We start from the raw sequence: 26,523 nt of genomic DNA, 5'->3' as shown, positions 1-26,523 counted from the left end.
CTCCTCCAATGATTTAATTTCTCTCTTTTTTCTCTTTGACTTTCTATAGTTGTTGTCTTTTTTAGTTACTACTCAATAGCTACATTATTTATTCTTCTTCTCTATTTTTCTTACATATGTGTAAAAATTTAGACTTCTCTATCCCATTAAGGAATAAGAATGCAGAACCTACACAATGCTATTTAAGACACAGAATAATTATAGTAACTGGTGTATGTATGCTTGCATAATGTCTACATATATTTCCAAATAGTTTGAATATTTGGCTGTAATATTCCTTTGCATTATATACTCTTATCCCCTTTACTTGTGTTCCCTGTTGATTCCTAGGGAAAGCAAGATTGCATGTATTACATGGAGTTCAGAATTCTACTGGAGAATGCCTTATCATTGTGTCTCACTTCTAGATCTGGTCTTCCAAAAGAAGAAATTTCTCAGATACACAGGACAGGATAAAATGACAGGAATGTCTTTGCTTCATTGAACAAAGAGTGAAGAAATAAAATTGAAGAAAGAGCATAAGTCGAGAGTATTTTGGGATGGATAACTTAAGTGTAATGATAGCCAAAGAACCATATTGCTTAGATTTGTATTATTTTTTTAAATCATCTTTATTTTGTTCTTTGGGTGTTCCCTTGATTTCTTACTATGCGCCTACATATGTGCAGTCATCTTCGATTCTCCTCTGTGATTATAAAAGTAAAATACATGGTGAGTTGTGTGGGGTCTGGGTGTTATGTGAGTGTCAAAACTATCATGAACTGAGATTAATATAGATGAGGTCAAAGTCCAGGATTCATTCATCTAATTTCTTATACTCAATGGAAAAGGATATCTTGGCTATCTGCCCTTTCGTTTGAGACCCAATTATTCTCTGAAATCAGTCAACTATAGAAATCTTGACTTGGAATCTTTGAGACTCTGGATCCAGGCAAGTTTCCTGACAGTCCCAGAATTGTAGGAGTCTGCTCTGATGATGTGGGCCTCTCTGCTCAAATTTGACTAAACTGAATAAGATACAAATTCACGTTTTAAACTTTGCTTTTTTCAGTACTGTAATGATTCATAATCTAAAAACAGTCCAAGTTTAGACAACAGCAAATATTACTTTTATCATAAGTTCAAGAAAAGTATATGATAGATAATAAAATATAAACAAAGAAGTAAAACTTGGAATCAATAATTTAATCTGCCATGGGAGCTAACCTGCATTGGTGGGTCTATGTACATTAAGTGAGAAAATGGGTAGAAAAAATAAAATCCTTAAACTCAGAGCCAGGGAAATAAAACAATAGGTAGGGCATTTAGCTTGCACACAGGTGACCTGGGTTTAGTTCCTGGTTAGTACACCATATGGTCCTCACAAGCACTACCAGTAGTCATCCCTGAGTGCAGAGCCAGGAGTAAGCCTTAGTTAGCACTGCCAGGAATGACTCCCCACACAAAAACATATAAAAAAATAAGATCTTAAAAACTTGTAATGTTCAAGGCTAGTGAATAAAGAGGGTATGAAATCAGACTACCATTTTGTCATGTTAGAGAGTTTTGCTATAGAAAATTTTGTACTTTATGCTCTATTTGATTAAATACTCAAGACTATCTGACTGGCTTGGTACACTCGAACATTTCTTATACCTTGTATATATATATAATTTAAGATAATTATTTCTTTCCATAATGTTAATTCTCCCAAATTAGGGTATTATGTTTTGCTATCAATAAACTTCATGTACTTTTTTCTTTGTATTATTTTGCTGTATAAATCTTATTTCCTCATTTATGGATCTTCCACATTGTTATGTACAGATTTGACCCCTCATTATTCCAACTTTATCCTTCTTTTAATTTTGACTTTGACATTTATGTTGTTTTTGATGCATACTTTGCTGACTTTTTTTTTAAATTATATGTACGTGGAGATATTTAATAAGAAAGGATAAAGAAGGAAGGAACAAATAAAGGAAAGAGAGAAGAAAATGGGCTGAGAAGAAGGAAGGATTCAAGAGAATATTATTTCTTCTTCCAGTACTAAAAGATTTAGGGAAAAACTGCGTTTTATATGTGTGTGTGTGTGTTGTGCTCTTACTATTAATTGACAGAGAACAAGCAAGAAATATTAAATTCCTGGAAAAGCAGCAGAATGCTCTCCAAAAATAGTTTAAATTCTACCAATTTTAGCTTTGTCTAATACATGTCATCTCTGAGTTTTAATAGAAAGACAAATATGGTTTCATTAAGGATACAATAACCAAAATTTTACCTCCTTTCTTTTGTGTGCATTAATTTTAGGAAGGTTGCAGGAAAGACAATATGAGCTCCAGATTCCATTTGAAAATTTGACCTACATGGGGAAATCTATGCACTTTTTAGGGCTAGGACAGTTGTGACTTAGACTAGAGTCAGGTGATTAGCAGGTAACTAAACTCCAAAGCCTCCTAGTTTCTTTTTAACTTCATAGGAGTGTGGTAAGTTGACTCTATCCTAGAATATATTTCAGAATGACCCTATATTGCTATCTCCTAAATTATTATTCCACATTCATCATTTCAACAAGATGTGCTATAAGAGAATCCTTCCTGCATTTGCTTTTTTTTAATTATTAACGAGAGCTTCTGTGTTGCAGTTTCCACCTTTCCATCTATGTAATATCCTTCTGTCAAAGGCCTGAGATGGCATATAAATATTTAACTATATTATGGCTTTTAGAACCAACTGATTTGGGGCAACATGTCCCTAAAGAACATTAGGATTTTTCAATTTTTATAAAAAAAAAATCCAAGTCTAGGGCAGGAGTGGTGGTGCAAGCAGTAGGGCATTTGCCTTGCATGTGCTAACCTAGAAGGAATCCGCAGTTTGATCCCCTGGAGTTCCATATGGTCCCCCAAGCTAGGAATGATTTCTAAGCGCATAGCCAGGAGTAACCCCTAAGCATCACCGGTGTGACTCAGAAAAAGCAAAAAAACAAAAAACAAAACAAAAAAAATACAACAACAACAAAAAAAAAACACAAGTCTGTCTAAAAACAGAATCATTTTATTTTTTCCCAAAGGCAATGTTTATAAATTGACATTTATTTAAGAAGTTATTAATTAACATTGTGGTAGGTAACCTTCCTGTTTGATGTTTAAAGAAAAGCAACACAAACTCCTTTATTATGAAGATAAATGATGCAATGCATAATTAATGAGGAAGATTTCCATGTGCTTAACACTGAGATGGTTATCAGAATGTATTCTACTCCCAAAGTTTCTATCATTTTTCAGTAAGAAAAATAAAAGCAGAAGTAATGTAATGCAGAGTATCAGGTCATGAATTCTCTATTCCTTCTCCAAACTCATTAAAAGGAAAAAGATCAGGCTAAGTTTACCCATGTTTTATTCTGATGGTTCATAATAATAAACGTCTTACAGTCATTATGAAGCAGACAATTGCATGCATTCTGGGATAAGTGAATGTGGAGTTATATAAATATGGACAATGCGTACCATTGACCTCAGACTATGCAGTAGTAGTTGAGAAGTAAACAATGGAATGAAAAGAATTGCTATTTTTAAGGATTTCACAAGTTTTTAGTAAAATATTGCATTAAAAAAGTAGACATTATTTTGTTAGCCTCCAAATAAAATAGGGAAATTCATACTTGGGGAGAAAATAAAAGAAATGGGTAATTTATGGATACTTAAAGTACTATATGTATAGATAAATTTATTAACTTTATGAAATTTTGGGGGGCCACGTCCTTTCGACAGTCAGGGGTTACTCTGAGCTATATGCTCAGAAATCGCTCCTGGCTTGCGAGGACCACATGGGATTCCGGTAGATCGAACCATGACACATTCTAGGCTAACGCTTGCAAGGCAGATGCCTTACCTCTAGTCTAGTGCAACAAATTTATCAGAGAATCTCGGTATTTTATTGGTGGCTACATTGCATCTTGTCAGTTTTAACACTTTATTCTATTATCACTACATATACTTTAGTACAGAGTGCATATAAGATTCTTTTGTGCTTCAGATTTCTATGAAGCAGAGAGAGAGAGAGAGAGAGAGAGAGAGAGAGAGAGAGAGAGAGAGAGAGAGAGAATGTGTTATCAAAGCAGAAGGTCACATAGGTACGGTGACATCTGAGTGCTTTCAACTTCATTACTGTCAGCTCTATTTTGAAGGTATTTATATATTCAAATAGAACATTGATAGATTATATATGTAACAATGTGTTTTCCTTTGTTTTAATAGTTGGATAGCTTTAAGATTATAGCTTTAATTAGTTGTCCCTTAGAAATTGTCAGTTGACCTTATAACTATTGTTATGTAGAAAGGATTGGCACTCAGGAGAGAGCCCTGTTATTTTAGAACTGAAAAAGTAGGAGGCTGGTTTCATTTGTTTACCAACATTATTCACCTTGCTTGATTAAATGAGAGAGAGAGAGAGAGAGAGAGAGAGAGAAAGAGAGAGAGAGAGAGAGAGAGAGAGAGAGAGTAACATTTAGATTTCTCAAACTAGAAAAAGCTGTTAGTATACATTGCTAGTGTTACTTGTGAATCAGAAATTCAAGAGAACTGGGAGATAATTATCATAGAGCTGTTGTAATAAGGACTAAAAAACCAAACCAAACCAGGAGACCTAAAGGAATATTTATTTTATGACAATTTGGAGGCTACAAGTCCAAATTCTAGATACTAAAATGACCTCTGCTTCTTTTGGAAAGATTTAGGGACTATTTTATCTTTTTTCTCTTTCTTTCTTTTCTTTTTCTTTCTCTTTCTTTCTTTCTTTCTTTCTTTCTTTCTTTCTTTCTTTCTTTCTTTCTTTCTTTCTTTCTTTCTTTCTTTCTTTCTTTCTTCCTTCCTTCCTTCCTTCCTTCCTTCCTCCTCCCTCCCCTCCCTCCCTCCCTCCCTCCCTCCCTCCCTCCTTCTCTCCCTCCCTCCCTCCCTCTTTCTTTCTTTCTTTCTCTCTTTCTTTCTTTCTTTCTTTCTTTCTTTCTTTCTTTCTTTCTTTCTTTCTTTTTTCTTCTTTCTTTCTTTCTTCTTTCTTTCTTCTCTTCTCTTCTTCTCTTCCTTCCTTCTCCTTCCTCCTCCCTCCCTCCCTCCCTCCCTCCCTCCCTCCCCTCCCTCCCCTCTTTCTTTCTTTCTTTCTTTCTTTCTTTCTTTCTTTCTTTCTTTCTTTCTTTCTTTCTTTCTTTCTTTCTTTCTTTCTTTCTTTCTTTCTTTCCTTCCTTCCTTCCTTCCTTCCTTCCTTCCTTCCTTCCTTTCTCTTTCTCTCTCACTCTTTTTTTTTTGCTCTTCTATCATCTTGTGCTTACAACAATCTTAAGCATTCCTTGGGTTTTAATTGCATCTTTTCAGTCACTGCAGAACCTAACCCTGTCCTGAGACCTATATATGAATGCATCACACCTGGTTGACACAGTATCACTATTGGTGGATCCTGAAGCCCTTAACACTGCTTGGAAGGCCCCTCATCCATTATCATACTTAAATAATTCCTTCTCAAACTACAACTGATTCTATTTTCTGTATTATTCCATTAACAAAAAGCCTGACTATAAAATAGTTTTCTGTGAAGTTTTATAATAAATAAGCCTGATTAGTGTAAGAAAATTTTAGTATGTCAAGGTTGTTTTTGCCTAATCCTTTACGCTATAAGACATATGTTATCAAGTATTCAACAAAAATTGACTGGAGAATAAAAAATCTAATACTTTAAAATGAGGATTCTATGTTTTTGCCAACATTAGTTTTGATGAAACAATTTATTTTTAATTCTCATTTAATTTTTTTGGAATTCCTTTATCTTATAAATTTATATTAACCATTATTATTTATATGGTGACAATAAATTATATTATGTATTGTGATATTGAAAATACTTAAAATGTTACCAAAATGGTAATACCAAGTTTTTATAAAGCTGCCCACAAAACTGCTTCTTGGGGAAAAGTCTATCATAAGTAGGGAAAAAATTATAAGTAAAAGGATGTGGCTAATAAATAAAAATATGTACATGAAACATATGCTTAGGTGTGCTTTCAAAGATAATTTGTATGATTTTTATTACAAATTTGTTATGACTACTAACACCTACCTCTTAGCTATTCTTGAAAGTAAAGCACAAAGTAAGAAAAATTATTGAAGGTTAACTTGCTGGTGAACAGAGATTTGAGCTCTTTCCCTTTTTTCAAGATGGCAGAATGAATTCAAAAGTCTTCATAAATAATCACAAAGATCTGCAATATTATGCTATATTTTTCACATATTTACTGCTTGGAAAGAGATTTATTAACATAGATTATAACACACATATATATGTATATATAGTACTAGGAAAGATAAATTGACATCTCAATTAGAATTACATTATGTAAACTACTTCAATATCTGTAGGCATATACTAATATAGTTACTTTTACCATAATAAATTTAAATTGTTTGGCTAAATTGACTCTATTCTTCCTTCCAAACAATGCTATTTCTTTATCCCTTTGGTTATGGTCTCCCTTGTGTCTACAATTTCTACTAATTATCCAATTAAGCTTAATAGTGAACCAATTATAGTATAACTTTCTCCATTTTGATCAAAGAAGGGAAACCTTCCTGATTATTCAGGGATTTTACAAATTTAATTATTCCTCCAGGTCCTTTTGTCTACCTGAGGCAATGATGTAGTTTTCTCCTAATTTAATACCACCTTCTTTGAACTCTTAGTCCCAGGATTCTCAATATGGGTTTCTAATTTGTGAACATAATAGAGGATTCCCAGATACATTTTAATTTCACATTAACTGGCTCTATTTTTTTGGTATAAAGATGATTTTGGGCATTATGTTGAAACAAATGTATACTCCAAAATTTCACTTGCTATATTTAAAATTCAAATTTAACTACTAAATACCTTTAATTTTATGTAGAAACTCTCTAGCTACATATTAGTTAGGCTGTCAGCACTGTGGCAATGCTTAGTTTATTCAGTAATATTACCAAACACAAACTTAGGTATGTCACTCTGAAAATTTGAACATTTATTCATTTTCAAGTTCAGAAAGCCTGGTTTTCTACACATTGTAGTATATATCTTGTTTCATTATAGCTTAATCTTGCTGCCACCCACAGGGTGCTTGGAAAGAAGGTGTCTATCTATATCCATCTATATATAGATAGTGTGAATAGTGTTATCATTCATGACTCATTCCTTGTATGTTTGATAGATTGAAAGTTTGACTTTCACCTTCATCTCTGCCTTCTTCCCAAAATGTTGCTTTCCTGGAAAGAATTATAATCTTTGTTCCTTCAATTTTATAAATGAAGGTATATCAAAAGTGTTGGTTGCAAGCTATAATCAGCTCTAATGTAGGTACAAAATGATTTATTGAAAGGTTATTAGAATTTCACGGAATTCAAAGACCAAGCATAAGGATGGAAAGCATTTAGAGACACTCCAAAAATTAACTGGTACTCAGGAAGCACAGAAATATCTTATACATGTTGAAATATTCTGGTCCAATATCACAATCACTTCTATCTTTGCTTATTCTCTAAAAGTATCCATGAATTGTGTAGTTCATTAGAGACCCGCGATTCATGTGCCAAAGTCAGATTAGGTTTACGCACATTCTTTGTACTGGAAGGTAAAGTTTTGAAGTTCACAGATTTTGAGACAGGAATAGGTGTATTACATGTATAAACATAGTCCAGTTTAAAGAGGAAGTAACTAGAGCATCATGCAATCAAAATCATAGAAGAAAGCAGGTGATTGATCAGGAGCAGTGAAGCACACTCAATCACTAATATTTTAAGCAAGTACTTTTTCTTTTTCTTTTTTTTTCATAATAATATATTTCTTTGGGGGAGGTGAACACCTGGTGATGCTCAGGAATTATTTCTGGATATGTGCTCAAAAATTACTCCTGACTTGGGGGACCATGTGGAACACTGGGAGATGGAACCGCTCTGTCCTAGGTCAGCCATGTGCAATGCAAATGCCCTACTACTTATGCCACCGCTCCAGCACTCATATTAATATCTTTATTTAAGCATCATGATTACAAACATGTTTGTAGTTGAGTTTTAGTTATGAAAAAGAACAATACCCTTCACTAGTGCACCAATGCCTCCTATCTCCCTGACTCCAGACAGAGCTAATGGCTTACTCCGGGCTCTACACTCAGCTATCACTTTTGGCACAGCTTGTTGGACCACGTTGGATGCTGGTCAGTCACGTGCAAAGCAAAGACCCTAGAAGCTGTAAATATCTCTCAGGCATCTCTTTTGCTATTTCTAAAACTGATTAGGGTTTGCTTGTTTGTTTGTTTTACAGGGGGAGGAGCACACCAGTGGTTTTCAAGCCTTACTTCTGGTTCTTTGCTCAAAGATCACTCTTCTCAGGGGGACTTATAATAGAACAGAGATGAACTCAGATTGGATGTATGCACATAAGCACATTAATATTACTTCAGACCTTTTGCTTGATTTCCAATATTTTAAAAATTGAGTCACCTTGAATACATATTTATAGCATTGTTGATGGCTGTTTTAGGTACACAAGTTGCCAACATCCATCCCTTCAGTGTACTTGACAAGAGAAAATGAGTCCCCTGCTAAACAGTGGGACCAATATCCAATTGGAAAGCTGAGAAATCCTTTGAAGTTTTTCCCTTTCAAAGAATCCTTCCCTGTTTTATTCATTTTCTTCAGAAATTTTGTGTTCCTTCCTTTTCTCCTAAATTTTTATTTCAATCAACTGGATGGGAAGGGGATTCAAACTTGTACATATTATTTGAGTTTGAACTTTTTACAATAAATACCCCCCAACATTTTCTTGCTATAAATTTATAATCTATCACCTAGACAAGGACTTTGTAGCTTTGTATGCATGAGTGGGTTTTAATGAGTAAGAGAAATACCCGCCAACTTATTGAAATTTTCAAGTAAGATTTCGTGTGCATAATCTTATAGAAAAAAAAGTACAGTTCTAAACATTTATATTCTCTGAGGGTTTATTAAGGAAAAAAGAGTTTGAGGACATAAATCAAACCAAGAATATTAGATGCCTTTGCCAAGTTCCAATAACTAGTTGTTAGTAAGCAGAATCAAGATATTCTTGAGTTTGTGCGATTATGCACATATTTTTATTCATTTATTTTTAAGGGAACACTTCGAAATGATGCTTCTACATGCATTTATTTAAAAAAAAAACAAACCCAAGCTGTGTATTTTCACTCAATGAACTCTTCATTCTAGATGTACTGTACGGTATTCTCAGCTTGACCACAAGATCCATGTAATGGTGACCATGGTAGAGAAATAACTAGGCAAGCAGGTAACTGTGGTTAATGTTTCTCTGAATATTTGCTTTCTAATTGGAGGAAACCACATATAAGTCCATTTTTGTGAGTTCATAACCTGTTGTCTAAAATTGCTTTAAGAATTTGAAGACTCGTATTGTTTGGAAAAGCTAGATATAAAGCAGTATTCATAGCATATCAGAGTAAAAATAGATTTATCTTTCTTGCATAAGATTCTATAAACAACAGGATTGAGGCTTGAATGATAAATGAGGTAATATAAAATATTATGAAATATTATAAAATAAATATTATGAAAATAAAAAAATAAAAAATCAGGTCAGCGGGCCCGGAGAGATAGCACAGCAGCGTTTGCCTTGCAAGCAGCCAATCCAGGACCAAAGGTGGTTGGTTCAAATCCCGGTGTCCCATATGGTCCCCCGTGCCTGCCAGGAGCTATTTCTGAGCAGACAGCCAGGAGTAACTCCTGAGCACCGCCGGGTGTGGCCCAAAAACCAAAAAAAAAAAAAAAAAAAAAAATCAGGTCAGCAAGACTCAAGAGGGAGAGAGAAAAGTAAGCAGAGAAGAAAGTAAAGTAATACAAAAGGGTACATTCTTAAACCATTTAATTCATGACAGGTCTTGAAGAGATATAATCATCAGGGAGATGCAAATCAAAACAACAATGAGATACCATCTCACACCACACATCACAAAGAATGAGAACAATCCTCACACCACACATCACAAAGAATGAGAACAGTCAGTGCTGGTGGGGATGTGGAGAGAAAGGAACTCTTATCCACTGCTGGTGGGAATGCCATCTAGTCCAACCTCTATGGAAAGCAATATGGAGATTCCTCCAAAAATTGGAAATTGCACTTCCATTTGACTCAGGTATTCCACTCCTAGGGATATACCCTAAGAACACAAGAAGACAATACAAAAATCCCTTCCTCACACCTATGTTTATTGCAGCATTATTCACAATAGCCAGGCTCTGGAAACAACCAAGATGCCCTTCAACAGATGAATGGCTAAAGAAACTGTGGTACATATACACAATGGAATATTATGCAGCCGTCAGGAGAGATGAAGTCATAAAATTTTCCTATACATGGGATGTACATAGAATCTATTATGCTGAGTGAAATAAGTCAGAGAGAGAGAAAGACACAGAATGGTCTCATTCATCTATGGGTTTTAAGAAAAATAACAGTCACTTTTGCAGCAATCCTCAGAGACAATGAAAGGAGGGCTGGAACTTCCAGCTCACTTCAAGAAGCTCACCACAAAGAGTGGTGAGTGCAGTTATAGAAATAACTACACATAGAACTACCATAATCATGTGAATAAATGAGGGAACTGAAAAGCCTGTCTAGAGTACAGGTGGGGGTGGGGGGGATGGAGGGAGATTTGGGACATTGGTGGTAGGAATGTTGCACTAGTAAATGGGGGTGTTCTTTACATGAGTGAAACCTAATCACAATCATATTTGTAATCAAGATATTTAAATAAAGATATTAATAAAAAAGAGATATAAGAGAACCTTCAGCAACTATACATAGGTTAGATGAGATTTCTCTAAGCAGCCAGTATGAGTAAGCTATATAGACTATATAAGGAAAAGATATATTTACTCATATTTGATCTATCATTTATTTTTGAAAGATTAAATATGCACCATGAGGAGTTAATAGACCATACTACAATCTGGTATTTCAGTAGCTTCTTTCTAAATGCCAAGCTTCAGTCAATAATGTAGCTTCCATCCAGGTCTAGAAGTACTGGGAAAGTAGCAAATGTGTAGTGTTGGCTGGACTTGTCAGAACTGGCCAGCAGGAGGCCATGGCACTTTCTGGGCAAGGCTGGAAGACTCACTCAGGTAAGAAATGGGAGAATGAGTTTCAAGAGATAATAAGAGCCAAGGGAATCTTAGGACTATGTATGTGATTTGTATTTGATCCAAATAGAATCTGAAAGCTTGTTTCTGCTCTAAATTTTTCTGTGGGATGTTTGAAAATATATATCCCAAAATAACTCAAAAATTCTAAAATAACTACAAAATGAGGGTATGAAAACTTTCTTTAAAGTATAAATTTATACTTGCATTTGAAACACTTTAAATTTAGGATTTAGCACCCAACAAAAATAAATTCCTATGGTATATTGAGAGAAACTCTCATCTAAATCTCTGCATGATTAGACTTTTGTCTTTAGTATATAACACTGAATACTTTATTATCATTATTATTATTAATGGAATATTTTCACAATTCCAATAATTAGGACAAAATAAATTGCACTAAAATGATTTACAATAGGTAAACTGGAATAAGTATAGCTCTCTGTGTACACACGTGCATGCTCACACACATACACACAGACACAGATGCACGTCCTTTTATCTGGAAAGCCTAACAAAGATATTCAGCTTAACAGAATTATCTGATTGCAACCATGGACCCAGTTTGATGAACTTGTGTTTGTAAACATAAATTAACCATCCTGTGACTTCACATTCCTACCAAAGGAGACTACAAGCATGAGCTGTTTAATATTTACAAAGGTTTTTGCTCTTACCTTTTATTTTCATATTATATATATATATATATATATATATATATATATATATATATATATAATATGTAACACTTCTCTAGTTTAAAGTAATAAAACAAGAATAGGAACTTACGAGAAGTGTCTTCTACATTAGTGACCTAAATCTCCTCTTACAGAACACAGCTTAATGTAAGGCATAAATAAAATGAAATACTGGTTTTTAACAGAATCTTGCACACATTCTCTTCCTTCCTTCCTTCCTTCCTTCCTTCCTTCCTTCCTTCCTTCCTTCCTTCCTTCCTTCCTTCCTTCCTTCCTTCCTTCCTCCCTCCCTCCCTCCCTCCCTCCCTCCCTCCTTCCTTCCCTCCCACCTTCCTTCCCTCCTTCCTTCCTTCCTTCCTTCCTTCCTTCCTTCCTTCCTTCCTTCCTTCCTTCCTTCCTTCCTTCCTTCCTTCCTTCCTTCCTTCCTTCCTTCCTTCCTTCCTCCCTCCCTCCCTCCCTCCCTCCCTCCCTCCCTCCCTCCCTCCTTCCTTCCTTCCTTCCTCCCTCCCTCCCTCCCTCCCTCCCTCCCTCCCTCCCTCCCTCCTTCCCTCCTTCCTTCCTTCCTTCCTTCCTTCCTTCCTTCCTTCCTTCCTTCCTTCCTTCCTTCCTTCCTTCCTTCCTTCCTTCCTTCCTCCTTCCTTCCTTCCCTCCCTTTCTTCTCTGTACAGTTCTTTTTTCTTCTTTACAGTTTTGGGGCCACATATAGATATATCCAGTAATTACATTTGACTATTGCTCAGGGAGAACATTTTTGTGGTGTTCAGTGTACCATATGCTGTACAGGGGTTCAAATGGGAATAGGCTGCATACTCATCAAGTGCCTAAAACCTATAATTACTTTTGGGCATAAACTTAAATATTAAGAACACATTAAGATTCATATTAACTCATATTCATGTTAATTCATGTTAATATTCATATTTATATGTTAAGAACACACTGAAGAATTGTTATTTTATGTATTCTTAACTTTCTCTTTGCAGTTTTTTCACACACACACCCCCCACTCACCCAGAGCATGTTTAATTAGATTTTGTTGCTGTTTACTTGTCAGATCTCAAATGCTGTCCCATAATTCTTGGACACTGATTAAATGGCAACCAATTTATCATTATCTCAAAGGCAATTTAAAAAAGAATTTTTGTTTGCAAACATTCAGGGAAATAATTTTTTGATGGAAGATATACTGCCTTCAAAAACGTTTTACAATGTAATAAAGTCTTTGTATTGAGAATTCTGATGCATTGTTTCATTCAAAACTGCATATAATTATTGAGTTGCTACTAAGGTTAAAATACTGATTTAGATGTTGGAATATATAGAAAAATGTATAGTCTCATGTCTGAAGTATTTTAGAGAAGTTAGCAGAAACAAGATAAGTCAGTAAATTATATTAAAAATGGAAAGGAAAAGTAAATCAAAAATTAGGAACAGGAAGGGTGGAATTTTAGGGCAACTAGTAGAGTCTCCCTAACAAGGTATTTGGCCACAAGAAGGCACATATTTGTTTTACCCAGTATTAATGTGCTATTTTTGCAAGATTTATAGTAAAATACATTATTAGAAGTCCTTTCTGAAGGTTCTTTCAGTTTTTAAAAGGATCTTGTGAATGTAGAAAATCGGAAACTTTATTACCTTCATGGTAAAAAATATATATCTGTTTCTGTCACTTATACATGTAGGATTTTGTTTCAGTAACATAACCTTCCTGAGAACTTTTCCTAGCTATGAAATGGAGATAATAAAAATGTTATTATATTTTACTAGATTTTTTAGGACTTAAATAAGATTATGCACATGAAGCATTTATCACAGTGCTGAACACAATCGATGCCAAATTCCTAACTCTTAAAAACATTTTATGTGTCTTGTTGAGTTTGCTTATTTATTTATATTTTATACGTGGTGGTAATTTATCAGTTGCCCGTTACTTTTAAGCAGCATTCTTATTAGATAAAAATTCTATAATATTAAATATTAAAATAAAGTATTTTATAATACTTTAGGAATTGAAAGGAAGAAATGGCAGATGTTAAACATCCATCTTTTAATATTCAACTATTTACATATTTAATTTTAAAATTGTATTTACTATCAAGTTATGATCATATGAGGTATATATTATTTTGTTCATCTTTAAAAAACAGGCAGAAAACTCAGAGTGATTAAGTCAAGTCATTCAGTTCATGGGGTAATACTTGAAGTAATCACAGATATGTGGTCCTAAAAGTTTATGTTATGTGAATAAAATATGAATGAATAAAAACATTACAGATAAATGGATTATTCATTGGATTAAAATAACATTCTTATTAGTCTGTGTGGTTTTAAGGGAATTAATTAGCAAGACAAGGCATATTATTTTCCTATTGTACCTAGCCTACTAAAGATTGAAGAGTGGTATAAATTGGCAATAGAAAAAGAGAGAAATTTTATTTTTAGTTTGAATATTTGTTACTATGTTTATTAAGTTCCAATAGGCTGAAATAATTCGTTGAAAACACATAGGAAATAATAATGCCACCCAAAGCTCTTTACAAGGCTATTATTTTCTCATGTTTCCATACTTTAGGTGTCTGTAAACTAGATGTCATGGAAGAGTTGTTCACTTTTTTATATACTAGTCATTGGACAAAACATACTGGAGTTCCATCTAGTCTTCATTTTTGAGTGTCAGTGTTGTCTCTTGGGATATAGTCACATTAGCAATGACTTTGGTGAGTATACCTGGTTCTAATCCTACAAGTGTGATTATGCTCAATGTGTAAACATGCTCTTGTGAAGTTATGCTTGGAAACATAAACATTTTCATAGATAGTATAACTTCATACTTAGAAAAATATTAGCTTTTTCCACTTTGATTTGTGTTAAAAAGTAGCAGAGTACATTGACTGATTTTCTGGTATATCTGGGGGTGGTAGGTATCAATGAATAATACTAAAATGTTGTTACTTTATTGGAAACTAATAAAATAAGTTATTTAAGAGGAAATAAAAAATAACTCAACTCTATAATTTACCATAACAGCTTTCTACTTCTCATACCCTTAAAACATAACCTAAAACCTGATCTAAATAAATTAAAAAATTCAATAGTGTGAAAACCAATTTTTGGAAAGGCTATGGATTCTGTCAACTGATATCCATCTACTCTGGCAGATAGAAGAGGTCATTCATGAAGATTTTTTAATAAATATATAAACTAGAATAACTGAATATAGACATAGTGACAACAGAAAAAGAAAAAAAAAAACTATGTTATGCCTTGCCAAAAATAGAGGAAAGGAAAATATAAATCAGCTGAAGGACTTGGATAGTAACCCACATATTTCAAAATTTTCCAGGCCTAACAAACATGAAAAAATAATTTATGTGAATAACAATAACTCTGAGTCATTGGTAAGAGCTTTGAATGTATATTCAAATTTATAGAGAAGAGAAGATAAGTGATATATGACATTTTGCTTATAACATGTTGAGTTTTCTGGATCATTTACAACCAGGTAGTGCAAGGTTGGAGGGCAATAATTATGTTGACTGGACTTAAAATAGAAACATAGTCGGAGAATGTGGGGCATATGGTTAGTGATCAAGGAAGGGGGTGATATGCATGAATTAAAGGCATTAGAATTATTCAGCAAATAACAGACTAGCAAGTGGAGGTTGGTTTGACGAAGTTTGGACCAGAGAAGAAATAGAAATAGAGTGAAAAGTCACTTTATAAAAATGCACAGTACCTTTGTATTTTAATAACATAAGATTGACCAACTTTGTAACTTTATTATCTAAGCTATAGTAAAAGTAATAAAAATAAAGTTGAGTAGGTCTTAGCTATTTTTTTCATCCACCATCTTCTTTACCTCTTTCTTATTTCTGGAATTCCTATCATGTTCATGACTTTCTTCTAATTGTTATCCCATAAATACCTCATGTTATACTTATTTTTTAGATTATTTCCTATTTCCTTCTTCTTTATTGATTATGCCTTGCACTTTATCTTCAATGTCACTTATGCAAGTTTCAGTTTCTTCTGTCTTGCTTTCAAGTTTTGTTATTCAGCCAATGTTCTCTTAAGTTCCTTCAGTCCTACTTGGGTGATATTTTTTCTTAATTTTTCCATCTAAGTTTCATTGAGCTTGTTAAAGCTACCATAGCTTTATTAATACAGATGCTTATTGCAAAAAACGTTGCTATAAAATCTTCAGGAAGTTTACAAAGTTCTGACATAAATGGAGTGGGACTTCCTCAGCTTTTACCTGCCATCCATGGATGTAATTACATTTCTTCAAATTTATCCCTAATCTCCATAATCATTTTTAGTTTTTTTTGTTTGTTTTATTAGCTACATCTGGCTATAATTAGAGTTTACTTCTGCATATACACTCAGGGATTATTTTTATATGTATGGGATATTCAGGGAATCATATGGGGTACCACGTATTGATTTTAGCCAATCAAACCTGGATAAGTAAAAGGCAAGTGCTCTGGCCACTGTAATATCTCTTTAGCCATTTTTAAAACAACAACAACAACAACAGCAACTACAACAACAAACAAACAAAAACTAATAGGGGCTGGAGAGATACCACCTTGCATGCAGAAGGAAGGTGGATTGAATCCTGGCATCCCATATTGTCCCCAGATCCTGCCAGGAGCGAATTCTGAGCATACAGCTATGAGTAACCCCTGAGCACTGCCGGGTGTGATCCAAAAACAAAAAACAAAAAAACCTAATCTCACTACTACTTACTGTGAAGGACTATGGCTTCAAATGCTATGCTGTAGTAAAACAGTTGTGGATGGGGCTGGATGATGGTGAGATTGATTGAGGAACCTTTCTTCTCCAGCTCGGCCATGCATCTGCAACTCTCCAGCCGGCAGGTCTTAGGGTGGCTGCGAAGAAGACTCACAGCAATCAGGGTTTAGGAGACATCAGTTTTATTCAGGCCCTGGCCAATATGTGTGGCCTATCATAACCTTTCACGCCATCTCCATTATTAGCCTTGAATTCAACATGTTTCATCTCCCTCCATCCTGCCAGCTCGCATTCTCCTTCTCTCTTGCTGAATCTCTCTCCATCTTTCCTCCAAATTTCCTTCCTGCCCCTCAGGTAATCAATCCTTTTGTTACCTACCAATGACCCCTCCAGGAAATGGGCAGGTCTTACTATCAGATAAGGTTACACAGGAAGAATGGGGGATGGGGTAACACTATACTGGTTCTTCCATCTGTTCAGTCAGTTGAGGCTGACTATCGGTTTATAAGGATCTGGATGGCTACTGTAGATATATGGTTGTTAGTCATCTACTGTTATTACAGCTCCTGAGATCTAAGAACACTAGGTTATAGACTGTGGATCAATGTTTATGGGCTTGGAAACTAATATTGCATTTTAGGTTCATCCAGTTTGGATATAAGTGTGGATTGTGGTCAGAAATGCCTGTTCACCACAGTCCAGCAAGTTGATTATCACAAATACTTGGGAGAGGGTTTCCTTGATTAAGTTTCAGGTTGTCTATCCAGTGCTGCACTGCTGTTGTCCACTATCCACAGTTGCTGGGCTTGTCCACTCTCTCTATTTTCATAATACATATTTACTCCCTCTGCAAATCTCTGCTCTTGAAATTGTGTTCTGTTTTACTGGTATTCTCTACTGGGATTAAAACCAGGGTCTGTACCCAACGTCTACAATATAGATTTTTCTGAGGTAGCTTATTCTTGGAGCACTCAGCTTTCCCATCACTTTTACCCCTCCTACTATATGGTAATTTTAAAATATTATTATTAAAATAATTCTTATAGAAGAAGCAAAAATAAGGAACTGTTTCTCCTAATGGGCATGTTGTGGATACCTGAAGAAACAATTTACCTCAGTTATCCTGATCAACCAATAATGAGCATGAAATGCACAGTCAGCTGGCTATGGCTGAGACCCAGCTCACATAACTATGGGATATTAAGCAATATTAAGCAATTAAGCAATGGTGTATGTGATTATGATAGTTATTACTGTGAAAGTGACTTACATATTTGAATAAATAGAAATTGTCCTTTTTCTAAGGTAGCAGCTAGATATGAATCCCAAGTAGAATCATTCAATGTAGAATGATAAATCAGGTATTCTGGTTTTGCTGATTATAAAAATGCACAAAAACATCATTACAACCATAATGTTTTAGTGGACAAGAAGGTACATTTTAATATACAATGAAGGTGTAACTGGCAGTTCTGTTCTCCATATTTCTTTTATTATTCTGCTACTCAAAATAGTCCAAATCCTAATTTTTAGGCAGACAATAGCTATTCCCTCTCTCTTTCAGTCCAGAGCTTGGCATCAGATGGCTACATGCTTCATGATTGTACTAGAACTGCTTTATGATTATCTTTATTGGGAAGAGAGCACTGTTTGTTTGCTTTCATACAATATTCCAACACCTGTGTTATTTCATAGCTGTCAGCCACTCAGTTCTGGATTATACGCCTGTGTGCTTATGGCCCTCTTGTGTAAAAGATGCTTTCTGAGTATTAATACATAGGCATTTATATTGGGAATATTGGGCTGCCACTATTTAAAGAGAAACTGACCTGGCAGTGAAGTATATAGTTCAAAGGGAGGTTGGGATAAAGCCAGTTAACTAAAATTTAATAAAGGAGATGGTCAATTTATAAAGTGACCAATTAACCAAATTATGAATGCTTTCCAATGTTTTATTTCAAAGGTTTTTGCTGCTGCCAAGGTTTTTAGGCCAGTTTGGTTAACATTTGCAATGTCAATTTTTTTTAAAATCTGGGAATGAATCAGATAATTGTCAAAGGTGGTTTTATTCCTTTTAGATCTAAACCATTCTCTAAAACTGTGCTTTCCTTATTCCTAACCCCATACTTCACTTTGTTGACAGTATTTGATGAATTAATCTTATTTTGAGTTAATATTTGCTAACATTGTCTCTCCATGAATTATGTGAGTAATAAAGATCTGAAAGTTTGAGCTTGTCGTTGATTTCTAAATTCAATTCTTCACATTTGCCAGCTAGGTTACCACAGCAAGAGAATAGTTTTGACTTTCAATCTTTGCATCCATATGTGTGTTTATGTAGATCAATAAAGTAATCCATTTTTTCTATGAGAAAACCATGAAACATATACTAAATTCTACAACACCGAAGTATTATCTTCTAAGTTTTACATCACCATGATCTACATGTTACTCTTATTTTCTGTAAGAGAAGGGAACAGCGTTAAGTTTCATTCATTAAAACTACTTTGTTAAAGTACATTGTGCTATGAGTATAACATATTGCCCCTATATGGATATTATAAGCTAAAACGATGAGAAAAAATATTCAAACTAATGTCTTTTTGCTCAATCTTTTATAGATAATTCAAAGAAGAGCTAAACCTGGAAACCATTCCTGTTTAATGATATAAATTAATGCATTTATTCTGACTATATAGGCATTCTCATTGATTTGATTTTAGTCAATAAAAATAAAGACAATCTCTTTGTACTTTTTTGTATTTTTGTTTGTTTGTTTTTTGGGACACATCTAGTAATGCTCAGGGGTTACTCCTGGCTATGCACTCAGAAATGGCTCCTGGCTTGGGACCTTATGGGACTCTGGGGATCAAACCTAGGTCTGTCCTGGATCAGCCACATGCAAGGCAAATGCTATACCACTGTAATTTCACTCTGGCCTGTACTCTACCAAGTTTTCTTACATATTTAAAACAAAGCCATTAATTAACAACATAATAATTTCCTATAAATTATAAGTTAGAATGAATTTAAATAGTGATATGAATAGTGAACATTTTTAAATTTTTCTTTATTATCACAAATTTATTATTAACATAACAATGTGTTAGGGACAACATTAAATATATTTAGAAAAATATTCATTTTAAAAAGAAGGCAGATGGAGAGAGGATGGATTAATTATGGTGGTATCATTCTGTATTTTAGAGTATAGCCATTGATAGCCTACATATACTTAAATTAAATATTTTGTGTAAAAGAAAATAAATTATTTTTACAGAGAAGAAAGGTACATTTTAGAGAGGATAAGTCATTCAACCCAGGTTATAAATTTCTTTAGCACTCAGTAGTCCTAAGAACATAGCTTTCATGTTTTAATACAATTTTGTAATACTAGATATAACTGAGAGTACTACATAAGGACAAACATGTTTATTATTCCTGCCTCCAAACAGAAATTGTCTTATTTTATTTTACAATTAAATTCGCTATTGTCAAAGCACATGGTATTATAGGCTTGTGAGTTTCTTCATTCTTCTCTTTATCTGTGGTCAAATCATATTTTAGTGTCTTCCCTATATGTTTGCTAACAATATCCTTGTTACTTTTCTTCCAAACTTTTTCTTCCTTTCTTTTTTCCTTTCTCTTCTTTTATTCCATCCTTCTGAAATAGAAACGTAATGATGATGATGATGATTCTATTCTGGGTTATACCATTAATTCTTACTTGTTTTATGGTTAACATTATGGATTAAATTGCTCACAGTAGATTTCCTCTATTATAAATTGTCATGGGTTAGCTACTTTTGCCAGTCACTTAATAGAACACATAAAAAACATAATTTATATATTTCTTACACTTAATAGAGGCAATACCATAGACTACAATTTCTCTTTAATCATAACTAAACTTTAATAATTCTTATTATCTTTTTGTCACTGTCCCTTTTTATTTTAAGCATATATTTAATCTATTTATTTCACTTTATTGATATGCTATAGTTTAGAATACTGAAATTTATAGTTTTAGGCATACATCGTTCTAACTCCAGGCCACCTCTAGAATGACCAGTTTTATTCCTCCAGTGTTCAGAAGGCCCCTAGGTTAGCTCAATTCTGTTGAACAACTCTTAATTTCATTTACATTTGGCAATTTGTTAGTCCTTTACTATTTATATTTACATACTACTCTTGAGAGAGCTCATTCTATAGAACTGCATCTCTACTGCCAGACCTCACTAAGCATGATACACAAAACTTGCCTGGTTCCATTTTTTATAGCTGTAAATTCACCACAACTTATTTTTTAACAATATTTTAGTTTTTAAATTAATATATTTATTTAAGCACCATGATTACAAAGACGTTTTTAGTTGGGTTTTAGTCATAGAAAAATACACCTTTCATTCACCAGTGCATCATTCCCACCATATAAAGATCTGCATTATGATAGAAATAAATAGGCAAGTAGGTGGGATGAGAAATGAGGACAAAAAAAGTAAAGAAAAGAAGAGAAAGCAAAATAAGCATTCATAAATACCACCAGAAAATGTCTCAATGTAACTAGAGATAGATTGCAAATAACGTCTCAGTGTTCTTGGGACAAAGTGCAGAAATGCAAGTTAGGTGAGTTAAGAAACTCTTATTTGTGTATAATTTTTTCCCCAGCTCTGGACTACAAAAGTTACTTGTATTGATTCCCTTAAAGAATGACATGCAAAAATGTTTACAGTTTAACATACTTCTTTATTTTATCTGTTTCTCTTTGTCTCGACATCTAAATCTATTTCCATAACTAATAGATTTTATTTTACAATATTATAATGACTTACATTAATTTGGTTTCTAAAGTTAGCATGGCCTCATAGCTCAAATTAAACAAATATATATATTTGATTTTATAACCATTTTCACTTACCTTTCTATCTAGTGATATCTCGATATCATAGTGTCTCCTGCACAATGAATACTAAGTATATTTGTGTTTTATCAGACATCAGCACTATTTATATTGTAGATAATGGAAGCAGGTGTTGATAGATTGATAAATGCATGATGAATAAATAAAAGAGTGAATGATTGCATTCAAACTTTACAATTTCTTGCTCTATAATATTCATCCAGGTGAAGAAAATTATACTTAACGCTCCATAGTTGAGTAAGGTTCAATAAGTTTAGATCTGTGAAAAAAGTAGTGTTCTATGTAATATGTAGGAAAAAAGACAAGAACAAGAATAAACCTGGCAATTTATTATTGGGGAAAATAAAGTGTCACATAATACCTATAAAATTGTCTATGTAAGAATATAAAAATCTCTAAGTGCTGACATAAATGAAGAGGAAAAGTGACTGTGATTGGGGTAAGGCTCTTATTGTCATGCATGCAGTCAACTACATTGTTATCCATGGTACTTGATATGACTACTGAATGCTTACAATAATACTCAGTTGAGTACTGCTGAATGTATACCACAACCCAAAACTAAAAGTAACTGAAAGTAACTCTATTCACAGCTGAACCTGCTACATGCTTCAACCTCTTTGGGAAACAGTTTAGGGACTTCTCAAAAATTAAAGATGATAGCTTTTCTATGGTCCTTCCCTGGTAGCATAAGACATTAATAAAAAGGACATATGTGTATGTGTGCATTGCACCATTATTTACAATGGTCAAGATCTGGAAGCAGACCAAGTGTCCAACGTAAAATATATATATGCACGCACAATGGAATGCTATTTATCTAGGACAAAAAAAAACAACAAAAACGATCTGCAGTTTGCTGTAATTTGAATGGAATTGCATTGCTAATGTAAAGTGAATTAGAAAAAAAAAGGTTAAACGCCAGATCATCTAATTTGTTTCCAGTGTGTAAGGAAGCAAATTAGGAATTAAGTAAATCCCACTGGAAACAATTCTAGATCAAGATCACTAGAACTAGGATATGAGGTGCTTCGAATGTTGAGAGATGTCCTTGGGACAATGGTAAAAGGATCATAGCATTCTAGTGTAGAGTACTGCAAGTATAAAATACTAATAGCAGCATAACTATTTTAAGAACCAACAACAATGCATTGTTAAAAGAAAGATAAGATCACTAATAATAAAATTAATATTTGAAAAAAAATAAATCTTCCAGCTAAACATATATGATCCATATAGTTTAGGTGGGCTGTTTCTTCATATTCAATATTTAAACTACATTTGAACATAGGTTGCTCTCATAACAACACAATTAAAATATGGGAATAAAGGGGCCAGAGAGATAGCATGGAATAGGGCATTTGCCTTGCATGCAGAAGGATGGTGGTTCGAATCCCGGCATCCCATAATGTCCCCAAGCCTGCCAGAAGCAATTTCTGAGCGTAGAGCCAGAATTGGCCCCTGAGCACTGCCGGGTGTGACCAGAAACAGAAAACAAAACCAAAAACCAAAAAATAACATGGGAAAAAAAACTATGTGAAGTAGTCCAATTTTAGTAATACTGACACAAAAAGGTGGGTTCAACAGAAAAAAGCATGGACTTTTATTTGTGAATTATTAGATTAAACTTTTGAGACTCATGTGAGCTCAGTTGGAAAACAATATTATTAGAAACAAATTATCCTTGAGCAATCAGACCTTGAGGTTTAAGATCTAAGGTTAAACTATTTAATTTCTGCTTTCTAGAGAAGTGCAGTACCTTTAGGAATGCATTGAGTCATCAGTCTATCCATGTTTCAGTGTAAGGCATAGAAAACAAGAACAAAAAGCCCCTGAAGATTCTTATAACAATCCCAAGGGCGTTCACAACATGGTCTATTTCTACTAAGCATATGTAAAAGTCAGCGCCAAAACTACAGTTGTCTTAATGATGGAATAAAGACCCATTAAATTAATGGATATTTGAAATCTATCCTTCCAATACAATTATTGGAGCAAGAGATATTAATTATTCCCATTAGTTTGCTTCACACCTCCCAATAGGGTGCTCCTTTGACTTCTGAATACAGCTATCTACATTGTTCCTAGTGAACTTAATTCATCAGGTGGGTCTATTTTCTAGCTCTTAGTGCATCACATATAACACTTCAATTTAGTTGAGAAGAGTAATTACTTAGAGTGACAAACAGAAGAATGCTAATTAAGTTAGAAGTTCATTTTAGGGCACTTAAACTAGAGCAGTGCAAAGCAAAGAGGTCAAGCTTTAATGTATTTGCTTGACTTACTTTTGTAAAACACTGTTGTTCATTATAATAATGCCAAAAGAGCAAAAGTGTGTTGCATTAACAAAGAATTAATGACTCTTGATTACTGAAGAGATCAGATATCCGCATTTTTAATTCACAAAGTGCCTAAGATTCATGATAGAGAATAAAGTTAATGATCTCATATTTTACTCGTATTTCAAGTACATCTTATCACTTATTTTCAAACTAGAAAACTCAAGCCTAATAGTTTTAAAAATCCCTATGAGAAAAATGCATGTAAATATTTATGCATTTTTAATTTTATTAAGAGTACTACTGTAAGGCTACCTATGTATTATAGACTACAAAAATTTATTCAAATTAAGTAGCTGGATATTATTATTTAATCTGAAGTTAAAGCTCATAAATATCCAATGTTCATATTTTGTGATTATTTTCATTTTTTTTCTCTTTTGGATTATTCTATGAGCAACGTTATTAGATGTTATTAAATGTTTTAGAAAAGCAGTTTTGTTTTGGAAAACATATTCAGACTTCTTTCAAATTTTATATTATTATATATATATTATTATGCATTGTATTTTTGATTTGCTGCTGAGGTGTACCAATCATTACCCAAGATACCAAGGTGTACCTCCTGGTAATTCTTGATCATATTCATAATTGTAAGATTCCTAGCATGTAGTAATGTTCAAGGACAACCATTTCAATGCACTGTGATGCTTAGAAAGGTGTTGTTGGTCATGGGGATTGAACCAAGGTCAGGTATATGCAGGACATAAACCTATCCCCCCTCTATTATCTCTCTCAGCCCATTATGCTTTCTTGCTAGCAGTGAGTAAGTTTTTGCTGTTACTGGGGTATTCTAATAGGTATGTAGTGATATCTTATTGCTATTTTAATTTGCAACTTCCTGGTGACTGGATGTAAAACATCTATTAATTTTTATTGATATTTTGCATCTTCTGAGGCTGGGTGTATTCTTTATTTTCTTATGTTTGAGTTTAAGAAGTAATTTTTAAGTATTTCTAATAATTTCTTCTATATTCAACACTGTCAATTACTTATGCAAATATTTTCTTTCAGTTTGACGTGACTTCTGACTTTACTGATATCTTCATAGTCGAAAAGTTTTTACTTCTAATAAAGTTCAACTTATAATTGTTTTCATTTATAAATTATTTCTTCAGTGTTGAATCGAGAATGTCTTCTAGGTTTTTTGTGGGCTGTTTTCTAAGAATTATATCTGTATTTTAAAGCAATCCCATTGGTCTACTTTGAGTAAAATTGTGTGATGACTATATCTATGCCTAGATTGATTTAGTTTAGCATATGGATATTTCATTGCTCCCATGTTATTGTCTTTTCTTCATGATTAAAGATGAGCTGTCTATTGTAGTATACCTATTAGGATTTATTTTGTTCCATTGGTACATATATTTTATTAATATCATACAACCTTGATTATTATATTCACACAAGTCACAAAGTCAAGCAGAATAATTCTCATTTTTTTCTCTTTATTGTTATTGTATAATGTTTTTTGTATATTAAAATCCTTATTTAAGCACCATGATTACAAGCACGATTGTAATTGGGTTTTAGTCATAAACAGAACACCCCCCTTCACCAGTGCAACATTCCCACCACAAATGCTCCCCCTCCCTCCTTCCCAACACTTGCCTGTATTTGAGACAGGCATTCAACTTCCCTCACTCATTAAGTTTGTCATGATATTTGTGAATGTAGTTATTTCCCAAACTGCACCACTTTTCTTTGTGGTGAGCTTCATATTATAATTGTGTAATGTTAACTCTACTAGTTGTGTTGACGTATCTTGCCTTTTTAAGCACTGATGTATTTGTCCAAAGTCCCTAATCCTTCCCAAAATGTTTCTTCCAAAACACCTCTTTCTATACTCCCATTCATTCATTTCTTTCTCTTTTTTTTTATAAGTACTTATTATTCCAAGGAGATTATTCTTAGTTAATTTAGTGAATTTTCTCTTACTCTTTCTTCCTCCCTTCCCCTCCCTCCCTTCTCTCTCTGGTATTCAGAACCTACCATGTATTCAGTAAGAACTTCTAGCTCTATTGGGGACCACATGCAGTACTGGGAACTGAAGAAAGGTCAGTCATTTGCAAGACAAATACCTTAACTGCTGTGCTATTTTTCTGGCCCCCAGGTTCTTTTGGATTTTCTTTGTAGATGTCATGTTTTCTATAAATAAAGGTAATTTATTTCTTATCTGTGTATTTTATTATTTTTTATTATTTTATTTCATTATTTTTATTATTGCATTAACTGAATCTCTCAGATATCCTTACTATACAGTAGTGGTAAGAGAAATTTACATGCCCAATAGAAGATTTTAAATACTTACCATTAATGTAATATGCAAATATAGTTATGAATATATATTTGTTTATAAAATTTAGTATAAATAAACCTATACATATCTATTTTCCTGAGTTTTTCTTTTTTTGGGGGGGGGTCACATCTGACAGCACTCAGGGGTTAATCCTGACTCTAAGCTCAGAAATCGCTCCTGTTCTGACCCACTGGTCTGAGGTCCTGTCTCTGTTCCAGTACCATGCTGTTTTGATTACTATGGCTTTATAGTATAGTTTCAAGTTAGGTAAGGAGATTCCACCCAGCTTCTTGTTTTTCAGTATGTGTTTGGCTATCTTGGCTCT

The sequence above is a fragment of the Suncus etruscus genome, chromosome 3, assembly GCF_024139225.1.
Source record: "Suncus etruscus isolate mSunEtr1 chromosome 3, mSunEtr1.pri.cur, whole genome shotgun sequence".
In the NCBI taxonomy this organism is placed as follows: domain Eukaryota; kingdom Metazoa; phylum Chordata; class Mammalia; order Eulipotyphla; family Soricidae; genus Suncus; species Suncus etruscus.
The sequence above is the reverse complement of the archived record's forward strand: the minus strand, read 5'-3'. Positions refer to the sequence as shown.